The sequence below is a fragment of the Panthera tigris genome, chromosome E1, assembly GCF_018350195.1.
Source record: "Panthera tigris isolate Pti1 chromosome E1, P.tigris_Pti1_mat1.1, whole genome shotgun sequence".
NCBI classification, from domain to species: domain Eukaryota; kingdom Metazoa; phylum Chordata; class Mammalia; order Carnivora; family Felidae; genus Panthera; species Panthera tigris.
This window is the reverse complement of record NC_056673.1, coordinates 30,057,831-30,070,375: the sequence shown is the minus strand read 5'-3', so window position 1 is coordinate 30,070,375 and position 12,545 is coordinate 30,057,831. Positions and strand designations below refer to the sequence as shown.

General features: G+C 46.1%; 1 protein-coding gene and 1 long non-coding RNA gene across 2 annotated transcripts in view; both read left to right on the top strand.

The window, feature by feature from the left end:
* ANKFN1 (ankyrin repeat and fibronectin type III domain containing 1) overlaps window positions 1–12,545 on the top strand; it is a 297,332-nt gene that overhangs the window by 113,098 nt on the left and 171,689 nt on the right. The gene's annotated exons all lie outside the window — the stretch shown is intronic.
* On the top strand, window positions 9,336–9,859 carry LOC122233570. Its single transcript, XR_006211190.1, has 2 exons — window positions 9,336–9,425; window positions 9,718–9,859. It is a non-coding gene; the product is annotated as an uncharacterized LOC122233570 (long non-coding RNA).

The following is a 12,545-nucleotide window of genomic DNA, read 5'->3' as shown; positions in this document are numbered from 1 at the left end:
CTCACATGGTGGCAGGGTCGAAGGACAAGTGCCTGAGCCAGGTGGAAGCTGATCCCTTTTATGACACAGGGCCACTGAACACCAAGTCACAGGGCATCCTTCCACTGTGCTCCACTGATCAGGGAGGTTGAAAGCCTCCTGAGGCAGAGGACACTAGACTCCCACCCCTCTCAGCAGGAGAAATGTAGTCATGTTGTAAGGAAATCACGCGGGATGGGAGATGATAGATGGATAGATGGGTGGATGGATAGCTATACAGGTAGGTAGGTTGGTAGATAACTTGTGGGAAAGTAACCAGCCACTTCTTCCAAGCACCCCACCAATCATAGGCAAAATGTCGCTATCCTTACTAACTCCTTCTAGCAAAAATTTCCCAGGGTGAGTCCATTGCTATTATGATACGGAGTGATTAATGTTCGAATTGGGAATACTACCCTAATCCCTTATAGCTGTGAGGCTTGTCAGAGTTACCCACATCTTTCCATTTGATCCTCCCAACCCTGTGAGGTAGAGAGCACAGGCCTCACTCTCCCCACTTCTCGAGAGAGAAGGGAAGCACATAATATGTGTAAATAGTTTACCCAAAGTCACAGAGTGGGTTTCGGTGCAGTCAGTCTGATGGGGAATCAGATTTCTTTCCACTACCACCTCACCTCTCTGCTAATGAGAAAGCAGCACAGCCCTGGGGTCTGAGCCTGGGCTTTGTACCAGACAAGCCTGCTTTGGGGTCCCAGTTCTACAGCTTGGTGCCTTTGAACAAAGAGCTTACCCACCCCGAGTTTCTGTTTCCTTGCCCTTCGAACGAAGGCAATAAGACCCACCTCATGTGTTGAGTTCCTGCTGTGGAACTAGATAATATTTGCGAAGAGGCTAGGACAGCGCCTCACATGTCTTTGGCACCCAAACAGTAGCTGAGAAGTCCATTTTAACCATGAGGTGTGTGACACAACCTATTTCAAGCCTGCCCTCAAGGAAGTAAGCACTGATCCTAGCCACGACAGACAGGAGATGCTCTACATCTGAGTGTAGATAGATGGGAGACCATCCTCAGATCACTCCTGCAAGTCAGTTTTTCAGCAATTAGAAGAAACCTTACAAAGGGCAACCAATTCTCAAACTCATCTGTGCAAATATCATTGAACAGGATACAGGCTAATAATGAAATCTCCAACTCAAAAGGCTACTGAGGAATGATCTTGGAGGGCCAGCCTTGGGTGGCTGAGTGCAGGGTTAACTCAGTGGAGAGGCTTTCAGCAAGTTACCCTGGGATGGTGTTTCAATGTAACTCTGTGTCATATCCATGTCTGTGAAGGTGGACCCTGAGTCATTAAAAGTCCCCACATTTTGCTTTTACTGTTTCAGGAGGACAGAGTGTTCTACTGGCAAAGGTTCCCGAATAGTTGTCATTAATGAGAGACAAGCAAAGGACCAAACTCATTAGTATTGTAGTACCTGAGAATTACGCCATGGGGACAGGAGACAAGTCTCACATTACAGTCCTAGAAGATGCTTCCTAGACCTTGAGCAAAAGGCATTTTGTTAGAGCTCAGAAATAGTCTTCCTGTCTCTTCTGTTCCGTCACTTGGGCCCAGCCTTATGGCCTCCAAGGCATCCAAGGCCAAGAGGACAGCAGATTCGCTCATAGGAAAGCCCAGGGGATCCTTAGAATTTACGAGCCAGTCCTCAGCTCCTTACGGAGCACAGTTCTCATTCATGTCAGTGGGAAGCCTGCCTATGGGGCAGGGCATCTCAATCGAGTTCTTTCTCTGCTTCCCTGGTTCCCATCAAACTTGCCCTGTGGCTGCTTTAAGTGTTGATGTCTTGGCATCAAAAAGCAGGGAGACAGCTCCATTTCTTCTGGCGCCTGGAGCCCGCGCTTCAGGGCAGCTCACCCTCCTCCCTGTGGGGTTGCTTTGGAATCCTCACTGTTTACAAACGAAGCCCACATTGGCCCTGTTGTCACTCAGTAGCAATGGGGAATTTAAACGTCTTAAGTGACCCTCCAGGGTAACCAAAACCCTGAATTCCCTACCGGAGTAACTGACTTTCTGCCACTGTGCTGCCTTAGAGTTGAACAGCCCTCTGTATTTTCCAAAGCTCCTTCGTGTGCTTGGTCTCCTGTGGTCTGGCAAACCCTGTGAGGAAGGCTCAGCAGAGGTAGCTGGTCCCATTTCACAGATGAGAAGTCTGAGAGTCAGTTCAATCATACAGCTGATGAGTTAGGCTAGGACCTAACCCCCACCCCCTGCCTACTGCATGGTGCCCCCACTATAGCTGGGTGCTTTCCTTTCTCTTCCTTGCACCTTTTCTGCTTCTTTCCCCCTTCTCATAACCTGTTCCCCCCACACACACACTTCTCTCTTTTTCCCTCCTTTCCCTCTCTCAACCTGCCTCTCCCCTCTTTCCTCAGCTCTCTTGTTCCAACAAAGATTTTAGGCAAGACGATGAACACTATAGAATTACACCACCACCTTCCCTGTTAGCCCCGCAATTGAAACAGGAACTTGAAAGCTCTCAGGAGAAATCTCGTTGCCTCTCCAGGGCTCATTTTTTCCATCTATGAAATCAGGATGCTATGTGGATAACTACAAGATGACAGAGTTGAAAGGGTTCTTAAAAGCCAGAAGTGCCCAAAGAAATATTGATGTAGGAGCCACATACATCCAGCATCTGTCTCTTTAGATCAAATTTAGGTACGCCTTCATGTAGACATTTTTACTTTCTCTTTTTAGAATTTGGAATTATGTTCGATTGGCACATTTGCGTTGTAGCCAAACCCGGAGCTCTCTCACCACACCACCCTTTTCGACCTGGGGAGAGATAGAAATCAAATTTTCCAAAAGTCTGGGGAGAGCTGAGTCTGTCCGGTACTCTACATAAGGATATCTCAGCAATTCAAAGCACATGTATAAAATTTTCTGTCCGCAGTCCAGCTTACGCAGATGGTAGCTGGTCTCATTAGTCATTGCACTGGTGCCTCCTGATAGCCCCTCTCACCTCAATTTCTATTGATTTGCAGATGCTTGGAGGAATATCTGATATCAAAATTGCTCTTTGAACAGTGTCTGATCTCATTTCCTCCCTCCTGTGAAAGGTAATGACATGGAGACAAGCTTTCATGAGTGCCTGTCTCCAGTGTCCAAACTGTGAAGTCTATAATGTTTGGAGAACACTGACTTGATAGAAGGAGTTGAATACTTCCAACCTAATTAGAGAAGCAAAAGAAGGTAATCTTTCAAAACTATGCCCCTGGCCTCTTAAAAGCAGCATTTCCAGTTTGCACATAAGAGTCTGGATCATTACAGACCAATCCCGTCCTGAGAAATGACCAGAACTAAGCAAACCCTGTACAGACAGTCGATAATTTCTGAGAGGCAAAATGTTTCCAGAAGACTGTCAATGGAGCATTTTAAGGGTCTATGTGTAATTTGGTTCCATGTCCATGTCTCTTCAGAATCTGTTCTTGGTCTTCCTAAATTGCCTGTCTGGTTTTTCCTCTGTAAGGGCCTTGGATGGATTTTTTTAACTCATTAATTGACTGAACATACGAGATTTTTCTATTCTGGGCATATTCACTCTCATAACATTGGAAGAAACTCATATGATTGGGGAGTGCCTGCTTGACGTGACTAGTAATGTTCAACTAGAGCAGATCAACTCAGGTGAAGACCATGTCAACGGATGTGGGATATCCTATTGTATAGAACTGACCTTCTGAAGCCCAGATATGTGCTAGCCCAGAGCACGGTTAGTCCAAAGCCTGATGTTATTCCAGCTAACTGAACCTTGGCTTCATCTAGCTGGGCTGACCTGAACACTGGACAGCTGCCTGTTACAGTGGCCTTGGGTAGCCTTCACTTCTTGCCCAACTTGGCCTATAATCCTTTGCTGCAGGGCTTGGAACTTAATAGCAGGGCCAGCAGACAGCTTTGCCACCCAGCATGCTACTGGCTCTTCCCATGGACCATCCAGAAGTTCTCCAGGGCTCTTTCGAAGCAAGGATGGGATGTAGCTTCTGACACATGGTCAGAGGCAACTGTTGAACTTCTCTAGTCTGTTCATCTATTTCTCTGAAGTACCTTTTTAGTGCCAAATACTTGCCTTGAAAATTAACTGGCAAATGACCCTAATTTAACAAAGAACCAACAGCTAATTAACTTAAGAGGAGGGCTCTTAATCCACTAAACCACATGGAATTCTCCTAAGTTTGTGACTAGTTCTTTATCTCTTTTAGAGCTGCTGTCAGTTTTTTTTTTCCCTTCATCTCAGCAAAATGCAGGAGAGCCGACCAGGTGGCATCTCAGAAGGAGCATGTTGCTGAGAACATACGTTGCTAAGTAGTGGGCATCATCTGTACCTCCCTGGTTTTCCTTTTCATCACTGGCATGGAAATCACAGTGCCTTCCAAAGAGGCAGAGGCTGAGTCAGATTCTTGCTAGGACAAAGTAAAATTTGGTTTCCTGGGGAGTACAGCTGAACTGACTCAGAGGCTGAGGATCTAATAATCACAGGAGGAAAAACAAACCAAATTTAAGTACTCTTGATCCTGTACCATCTTAGGGCTACCTTCCAGGGAAGAGAGGTAATGTGATCAAAAGCAACACGCAGTCTCATCTATATAGATTGCGGCTCTAAGAAGCTAAGGACCACGCCTGGGGGAAACAGACTTGCTCTGCCAGAGTGTGCCAGATTCAGACCTTTTGGGGAAAAGGGAGTGTCCACTCTTATTCTGTGTTTGTGGTGGGTCTCCAGGTGGTCCTGGGAGGACAAGAGTGTAGACATCAGTATGCATTGTTTATTTCCTCCAGACCTTTCTTTCCTCTGTTCACCAAACCCCACAGTTTCCCTGTTAGCATCTGTAACCATGTCTAGCTAACATCCACATTCCCTTAAGCAACTGGAAAGCAAACCAAATAAATGTAGAATCTCTAAGCAAAGCAGAGTTTGATTAAAACACAAAACACAACAAAACAAAATCTCACCTAGCTAACCCTAGCGTGTTAGAAGAGACCACAGGACCAAGGCACACGGCCTGGGCTGCTGAGTCAACCGTAGGAAAGAGCCTCTCATGCTGAGAAGGCAACCAGCAGCCCTATTAAACAGGGTCATACTTCTCTCACCCACTCGCTGCAACTGTGATGTCCTCCAGTGGAAGTGGAATAATAATCCCTAGGGAGGCTTCTCCCCGTGGTGTGCACCTTCATTCATTCGCACATTCACTCATTCCTTTGTTCGTTCACACACTTATTCAGCTCGCACTGAATATGCCAGTGGTTTTCAATTCCATCTGCCCATCCACTTATGTATAAAGTACTTATGTCTGAACCCTGACTGGTGGCCCAAGTACTGTCTCAGGTACTGGACGTGTGATGATGTATGAAACACGGTCCACAACATAAAAGAAGGGATAGTCTAGTTAGTAACTCACACTCGTGTCAGTCACCTGCTCACTCATCCGTTGATTGTTCCTTTGATGCACAGGTGCTGAAGACCTACCGCATGCCAGGTCCAGTGTTAGGCACGGAGCCAAACGTACACACCCCCCATCTTCTTCTCTACCCTCTTTTAAACTCAGTGTATCACACATATACCACCAGCAGCTCTGCCAAGCACAGATGCAAAAACAAAGCCAGCAGCGTTTGGGGTTTGGCATGTGTGGATTTGTGTGTGTGGTTATTTTAAGGGAAGGGGGGAGCGGGCTTCAGGTGGGCAGGCAGGGTTAATGAGTCCTACAGTATTCTTCCAAGTAGACATTGGTCTCATCTGGGCTAAGACAGAAGAAGGCAGATAAGGAATTCAGTACAGCACAGAGCGAGCCTTTGAGCCACGATGACCGTGGAGCAGTGGGATCACCTGCCACACAGTGACAGCCTCCCACCCCAAGATGTGGTCAGAGGTCAGGCGACGATCTGACAAGGGCAGCATAGAAAAGACGCTGCTCCCCGCAAGACTTCTGATCCCTGATCTAGAGTCTGTCCCTACTCTGAGATTTTATTACCAAAACAATCTCCCTGGTACATTCTAAGAATTCAGTAAATATTTGGCAGATGAATGAGTGAATGTGTTGGCCCTTCAGCTCCTTGGGGGTAAGAGCTGGGCCTTATTCATCCTTTGTAGTCCCGGAGCCTCCAGCCCTCTCCAGGGCTCCAGGGAACGGACTGAAGGCCTTTGTACTGGAGGCCCCCAAGCTCCCTTTTTAACATTCCAGGCAGAAACATGTTCCGGTGGTTTAGCCACCTGGCAGATTCTCCCAGCAAGGGGAGCATCCTTAATAGACATAGTCAGTTGGCTTTTCCTGAAACTCCAGGCTTTGTTTTCTTCTCTAATTAGCAAATTGCTGGTCTACCTCCCCGCCATGAGGCCTTATGTACTCAGGGAGCAAAAATTTGTTATCAGCTAGAAAGGCAAAATAGCTATATAAAGAAACCGAATAATGCCTTCCCAAAGCACACAGCTCTGGGTCAGCTCTGTTTGGGGTTATCTGTGGCTGTTTCCCTTCCTCTGGGAGCACCCGTAATCATAAAGAGACTGCATGATTGCCTCTGGAAACCGAGTGATTGATCTACAGCACTGTGGGCCACACACCACTGCCTGAAAAGAGGCTAGAGATGGGGGGAAGCCAGAAGCCGACTTCAAGATTCTTGGGCCGAGGGCCACACCGTAATTCAGGTCGTCCCACTTTGCCAAGGAAGCTTATCAAAGAAGAAAATAGACTGACATTTTCTGGCCCTCTGGTTTGCTCTCAGAATTCGAGGTTGGAAGTTAGCCTGGCTTTCTCTATCCTAGGAAGAGATAGTAGAGGTTTGAGGATTTGATTCTTGGGAAATACAGACTGTGTAGCCTAGTACAGCATTGCGTATGCTGTTTTGCTACAGAAAAGACACAAAGCAAGACCCAAAAAATTTCAAATGGGAGCAAGGGCCTGACCTGCTTGTATATGGCCGTGTCATTCAGGGACAGCCCAAGTCTGGCAGGAATTTTCTGCCACAGAGCTAAACCCATCAATTTAGATGAAAATGTTACTGAGTGAACACTGATTTTAAGCTCCCTCTACTCCAATATGCTAAGAAACTTCCAGAAGCAATGCACATTGGACAAGCCTGAGCCATCAGGGGGGCAGGGTCATCTTTCACAGGGCATTTTGATGGGTGAATCTGGGAAAGCAGTCACAGTTTTAGCAAGGGCACATAATCTTTCCAGCCACAGGAGCGAACTCCAATTCCTAGGACAGCTGCAGAAAATGACTGTTTGTTTGCAACCATCTCTAAAATCACATCAAGTAACAAAGAAGCCAATGTCTTTTCCCCTTATTGATAAGAGAGGAGACTATCAGAAAACACCAGGCTTCCTCTGGCTTTTATCTGTTAACGATCACCCCTGGGGCTTCAAGTGCCACAGCCGTTCCTTGGGAAGCCCCCTGTTTCATGATGTGGAAGACCCAGTTTGACATGGGCCCAGTCCTCCGGGTGACCGTCTCTCTGGTCACATCTCTAATCCATCATTTTAGCAGAAGGCAGTGTGGCATGCAAACCCCTTTGAAACAACGTGGCAGAGGCTTCTTTCTCCGTAAGGCCGAGCTGCAGCATATCCTCCTCTCCAGCCATTCTCAGGGGCGCTCCCAGACGGGCAATATCAGCATCGCCTGGGAACCTGTTAGAAATGCAGCTCCCTGGGCCCTACTCAGTATTCCTGACTCAGAAACGGGGGGTGGGGCCCACTGGTTTAGTGTTTTGTTTGTTTGTTTGTTTGTTTTAAATTTTTTTTAATGTTTATTTTTGAGAGACAGACAGAGGGTGAGTGGGGAGAGGCAGAGACAGGGGGAGGCACAGAATCCAAAGCAGGCTCCAGGCTGTGAGCTGTCAGCACAGAGCCTGACACTGGGCTTGAACTCACGAACTGTGAGATCATGACCCAAGGCGAAGTCGGATGCTTAACCGACTGAGCCACCCAGGTACCACCACCCCCCCCCCCCGCACCCACTAGTCTGGTTTAACAGACCCTCCAGGTGATTCCAATGCACACAAATGTTTGAGAACCACTATTCTATGCTCCATGAAGAAATGTGGGTCCCACCATGATATAAAGATAGCTCTCTTTATACATTTATTAACGTATATGTTTAGTAATCGATACACATTATGTATTTAGTAATGTATATTTAGTAACATAGACACATACTGTATAGTTATATGTACACATATATGTATACATGTTAAGTATATACGTGTATATATTAGTCCTTAGTACTACCATATATATATGACATATGTATCAATACTAATATCGATACTAATATATATCATATCATATAGCATATATATATATCAATACTAAAATTATAGATTTAAAAAATTCAGTTTATCTTAATAGGATAGAAACTTCTCTTGAAACCTCTAACTGATGGGATAACTCAGAGTCCCTTGTACACTACGCCCACACCCTTCCTATGATCTCAGTACCATGGGTGGTGAACCAATAACCCAGGAAATCAGGGGACTTTCTCCTGGCTGATTTAAAATAAACTATTAGGGCACACCTGGGCGGTTCAGTCAGTTGAGTGTCGAACTCTTGATTTCAGCTCCGGTCATGATCCCAGAGTTGTAGGTTTGAGTCCCATGTCGGGCTCCACTCTGAGTGTGGAACCTACTTAAGATTCTCTCTCTCCCTCTACCCCTCCCCTGCTCTTACACACACACTCTCTCTCTAATAAAAATAAAAAAACAAACATTTAAAATAAGCTATTAGCAATCTACCCTCCCATTGAAGATTCTCTAAAAAAGTAAAATGCTTGGCCTTCTCTGGCATTTATATGAATCTGATGAAGAGAAGATTAAACAAATATTAGATACCTTCCTTTAAAAAGCTGATTAGAGTGGTGATAAGGAACATGGACTTTTGAGTCTGATAGATTTGGGTTTAAGTCCACCTCCCTCCCTTGTCTGCTGAGCGGCATTGGGCAAGTGGTTCAACCTCTCTGGTCCTCCATTTATTTCTTTGTTGGTACAAACGGGAAGAGTGGTAGTGCTGAGCTCCTAGGGCCAATGTGAGGATTAGATTAGATAATATAACATCTACAGCGTGCTTGGTAAATACCGCCGTTCAAGCAACAATGGGTCCCACCGTGACTCTTATTTTCCCGGGTTCACCCGCAGTGATTAGTGCCACCAGTCACCGTGATTAGCATTCTTCCTCGGGGACAGTACCAGACGATGAGCCAACTAGAGAATGTGGACGCCCGCGAGCGTCCGGGGGACGTCCCGGGGTGAGAAGCCAGGCGGAGGCGCGGGGCGAGGGGCACCCGTGGGCCGGGGAGGCCGCAGCGGACCGTGGGCCCCCGCAGCTCTGCGGCGGCCGCAGTTCCCTCTCTCATTGTTCTGGCGTCGGGCAGAGAGGCGCTGGGAGCCAGACCTCCGAGGCTGCGTGCGGTGAGCCTGCAGGGGCTGGCAGTCGCTGAGGGCGGAAACCACTGTTTGGGAGCCGCTGGCGGTTTAACTGTTTGTGTTGCTGGTGCCGAGGAGGAGGAGGCAGGAGGGCCAGAGCGCGCCCCACGGCGCTGCTATTCGTGCTCAGAGCCTGCTCGCTGGGGGCGCCCGTCAGAGGTCCCTGCGGAACCCTGAGCTTATCAGGCTGCCCCTGGAGCTAGATTTTTAGCCGGTTGCGGATCAGACGTCGGCCTCTTAGGCTCTTGTCTTGCTTCTCTCCTTCTGCATATTTCAGACGAACCGATGGGCCCGTCTCAGAAGACACAGCCCCCCGAGGCCTGTGAGGTCCTTGCTGCGCACCTGAAATGATTCACTCAGGACCCTTCCTTTCGGTGGTGTGCGCATTCATGATGCTCTAAAATCCAAAGTAACCGTAAGAGTGTCAACGTTTCTTTGTCTCCCACAGCCTTAGATGTGCTCCCTCCTCGGTCTCAAGGCTACAGGTACATCTTACTCACCTTAGCATTGTTTCTTAAAAATATGACCTCCTCCAATCAGTGGGTTCAACAATAGGGCACAGTTAACAAATCACGTAATAAAATATTACACAGCCTTGAGAAAAGGTATTTTCTAATATGAAGTGAAAAGAGCAAGAATCAAAAGCTCACAGAGCAACGGATCTCACTCGGAGTGTGGTCCCCGGCCCACAGGCAGCCGGCTGCAGCCACATCTATAAACCTGATGGAAATGCACATTCCCCGGCCCCGCCCAGACCTGCTATCAGAGACTTGGGAAGTGAGCCCACACCAGTGCATGTCTTAGTAGCAGGTGAAATTGATATAAGTTAAAGTTTGAGAACCACTGATACAGAGCATGGATTCACATAAATATGCAGAAGATATATACGTGGATAGAAAATACACAAAAGGATACAACGGTTTTCTCTCTGACAGGATTATGGGTGCTTTTTGCTTTCCCCTATTTATCTTTTGCATTTTTGAAAAATATATATCCTACTTTTTCTAAAATGAGCATACCTTTTGTATTTGGAGGAAAAAGGAGCGCAGTTATGAGATATTTGTCACATGTGTATCATGTCAATTCATCCCATATTAGCATTTTCTTCACTGTTCTTTAATTTCTTATTCTGACAAATCAACCTCCCTGTATTTTCTTTGATAAACTTTCTCAGCCCCGCTGCCTATTTACTGACTTTCCCACCCTTAGGTCTTGAAGCCCCTGCTATTAATAATAGATAGCATTTCGGAAACTGTCCAAAGTTTCTATGCCTGGTTTGTCATAAGTGAGCAAATTGTTGGGGTCTTTGAAGGAGGGTATTTCTTGTTGTATCTATTTAGAGGTTAATATATTTTTATGCACAATTTACATTTCATTTGGATTAATTTTTTTTAAACAACTTGACCCTTCTAATTTCAAGGGTTCATTTACAATTTACAAAGTAAGCACATATAGTGGATTTGCATTTTATACAGGGGGTTTAAGTTCTAAAATCAGCAATTAAATGTCACAGATGACCAAAATCGCTCCCTGTCAGTAACAGTAGCATAGACTGTTAAGCCCTGGAATTTAGCTAATCACCTGAGTACTAGCTAACATGGTTAGGGGCTCTGTTGTGCAAAAACGTCCACCTTTCTTCTCCAGAATCACTTCGCGCTGTGAGGTGCTCACATCACGAGAGGTTCTCAGAGTCAGAACCAGCTGAGGAAGTAACAGGCTTTTCTTCCTGTCTTCTACTCATTTTTCTAGGCAATGACAGATGAAATGGCCCGAGCAATTTATTTTGGAGGGTTTGTTTTCTTTTGTTTCGGTTGATGGTACATAATTGCACTTGCCTGAGTCAAAGGTGCGTCTGGTATGATTTCTGTGCATCTCTGCAGGACCTCCTGTTGTGCCTAGGCTTCCTTCTCTCTTCCCTCGTCTCTCTCAGATGTTCTCCAGGCAGGAATGACTCTGACCTCTCCCCTGGTATTTGGATCTTACCCATCTTTTAAAATCTTATGCAAGTGCTGCCTTCTACACAAAGCCTTCCTGATCTCAGTACAAGCTAATGCTTCCGTGCTCTGAATGTCTCTGGGACGTTTATCACTCTTTATTATATTTACATTTGAATACGTATGTCTTAGCTTGCCCAGAAGGTGCTAGGTTTCCTTGAAGGCAGAATCCATGTGTCTTTAACACCAATCGTGGCTTTGAATCCTAGATCTGCCCTTTCTAGGCAATCTTAGGCAAATTCACTAAATCCCACTGTGCCTCCGTCCTCTTCTGTAAAACAGGGATAGTCCTAGTACAGACCTCTGAATGTTCAAGTGAGCATTAACTAGGACACTGCGCTCACGGTAAGGGGCTATCACAATCTCCCGCACATAGAAAACCCCAACAACTGTTAGCTGCTCCTTCTCCTGTTCTCTTTTGTGATCCCAGTAGTGCATTTGTGTTCCATAAGCATTTGTTTATGGAATGTACGAATGAATGAATACCATACAAATTCATACACACTGCTCTGAATTCTCAGTGCTCGATGGGGGGTTTATACTGGCCATCTGTCTATGGATCCATTATAGAACTTAATGAACCAGTGACTTTCTTTTATTCCCAAGGCAGGTGTGGGGTGCATATGGGTAAATTTTCTGTCTTGAGAAAGCTGCCACCAACCATCTCGTTTAAACCTCATCGAGCTCGGATGTTTTCATCCATGAAATGGGAATTATAATGCTGGTCTGTGATTTTGCCTGGATACAAGGAGAACCCGGAGGAGGACGAGGCCTTCAGGGGAAAATTTTATGAACAGGGACTGTTTGGGGGAGTTTGAAGAATCAGAGCATGACTTTATAAATTAGCATATTTCAGTTACACAGCTTCCAATCACATGGGACTCTAGATGTCGCTCAGTGAGGGCACAGGGCAAACCCAGCTGCTTTTTGGGTTCGTCAAGCATCTCAAGTTATTTCTCAGGAGTTGGGGTTTGGCAAAGTCTGAAACCCACATTGCCAAGTCCTTCTTTCCCCCTTAATTTTTAAGCCCATGTGTATTTTAAGGGAAATTTAATCCGTATGTTTCTGTTTCCTTTACACTTAACTCATAAAAATGGTTTGTCAGAGCAAT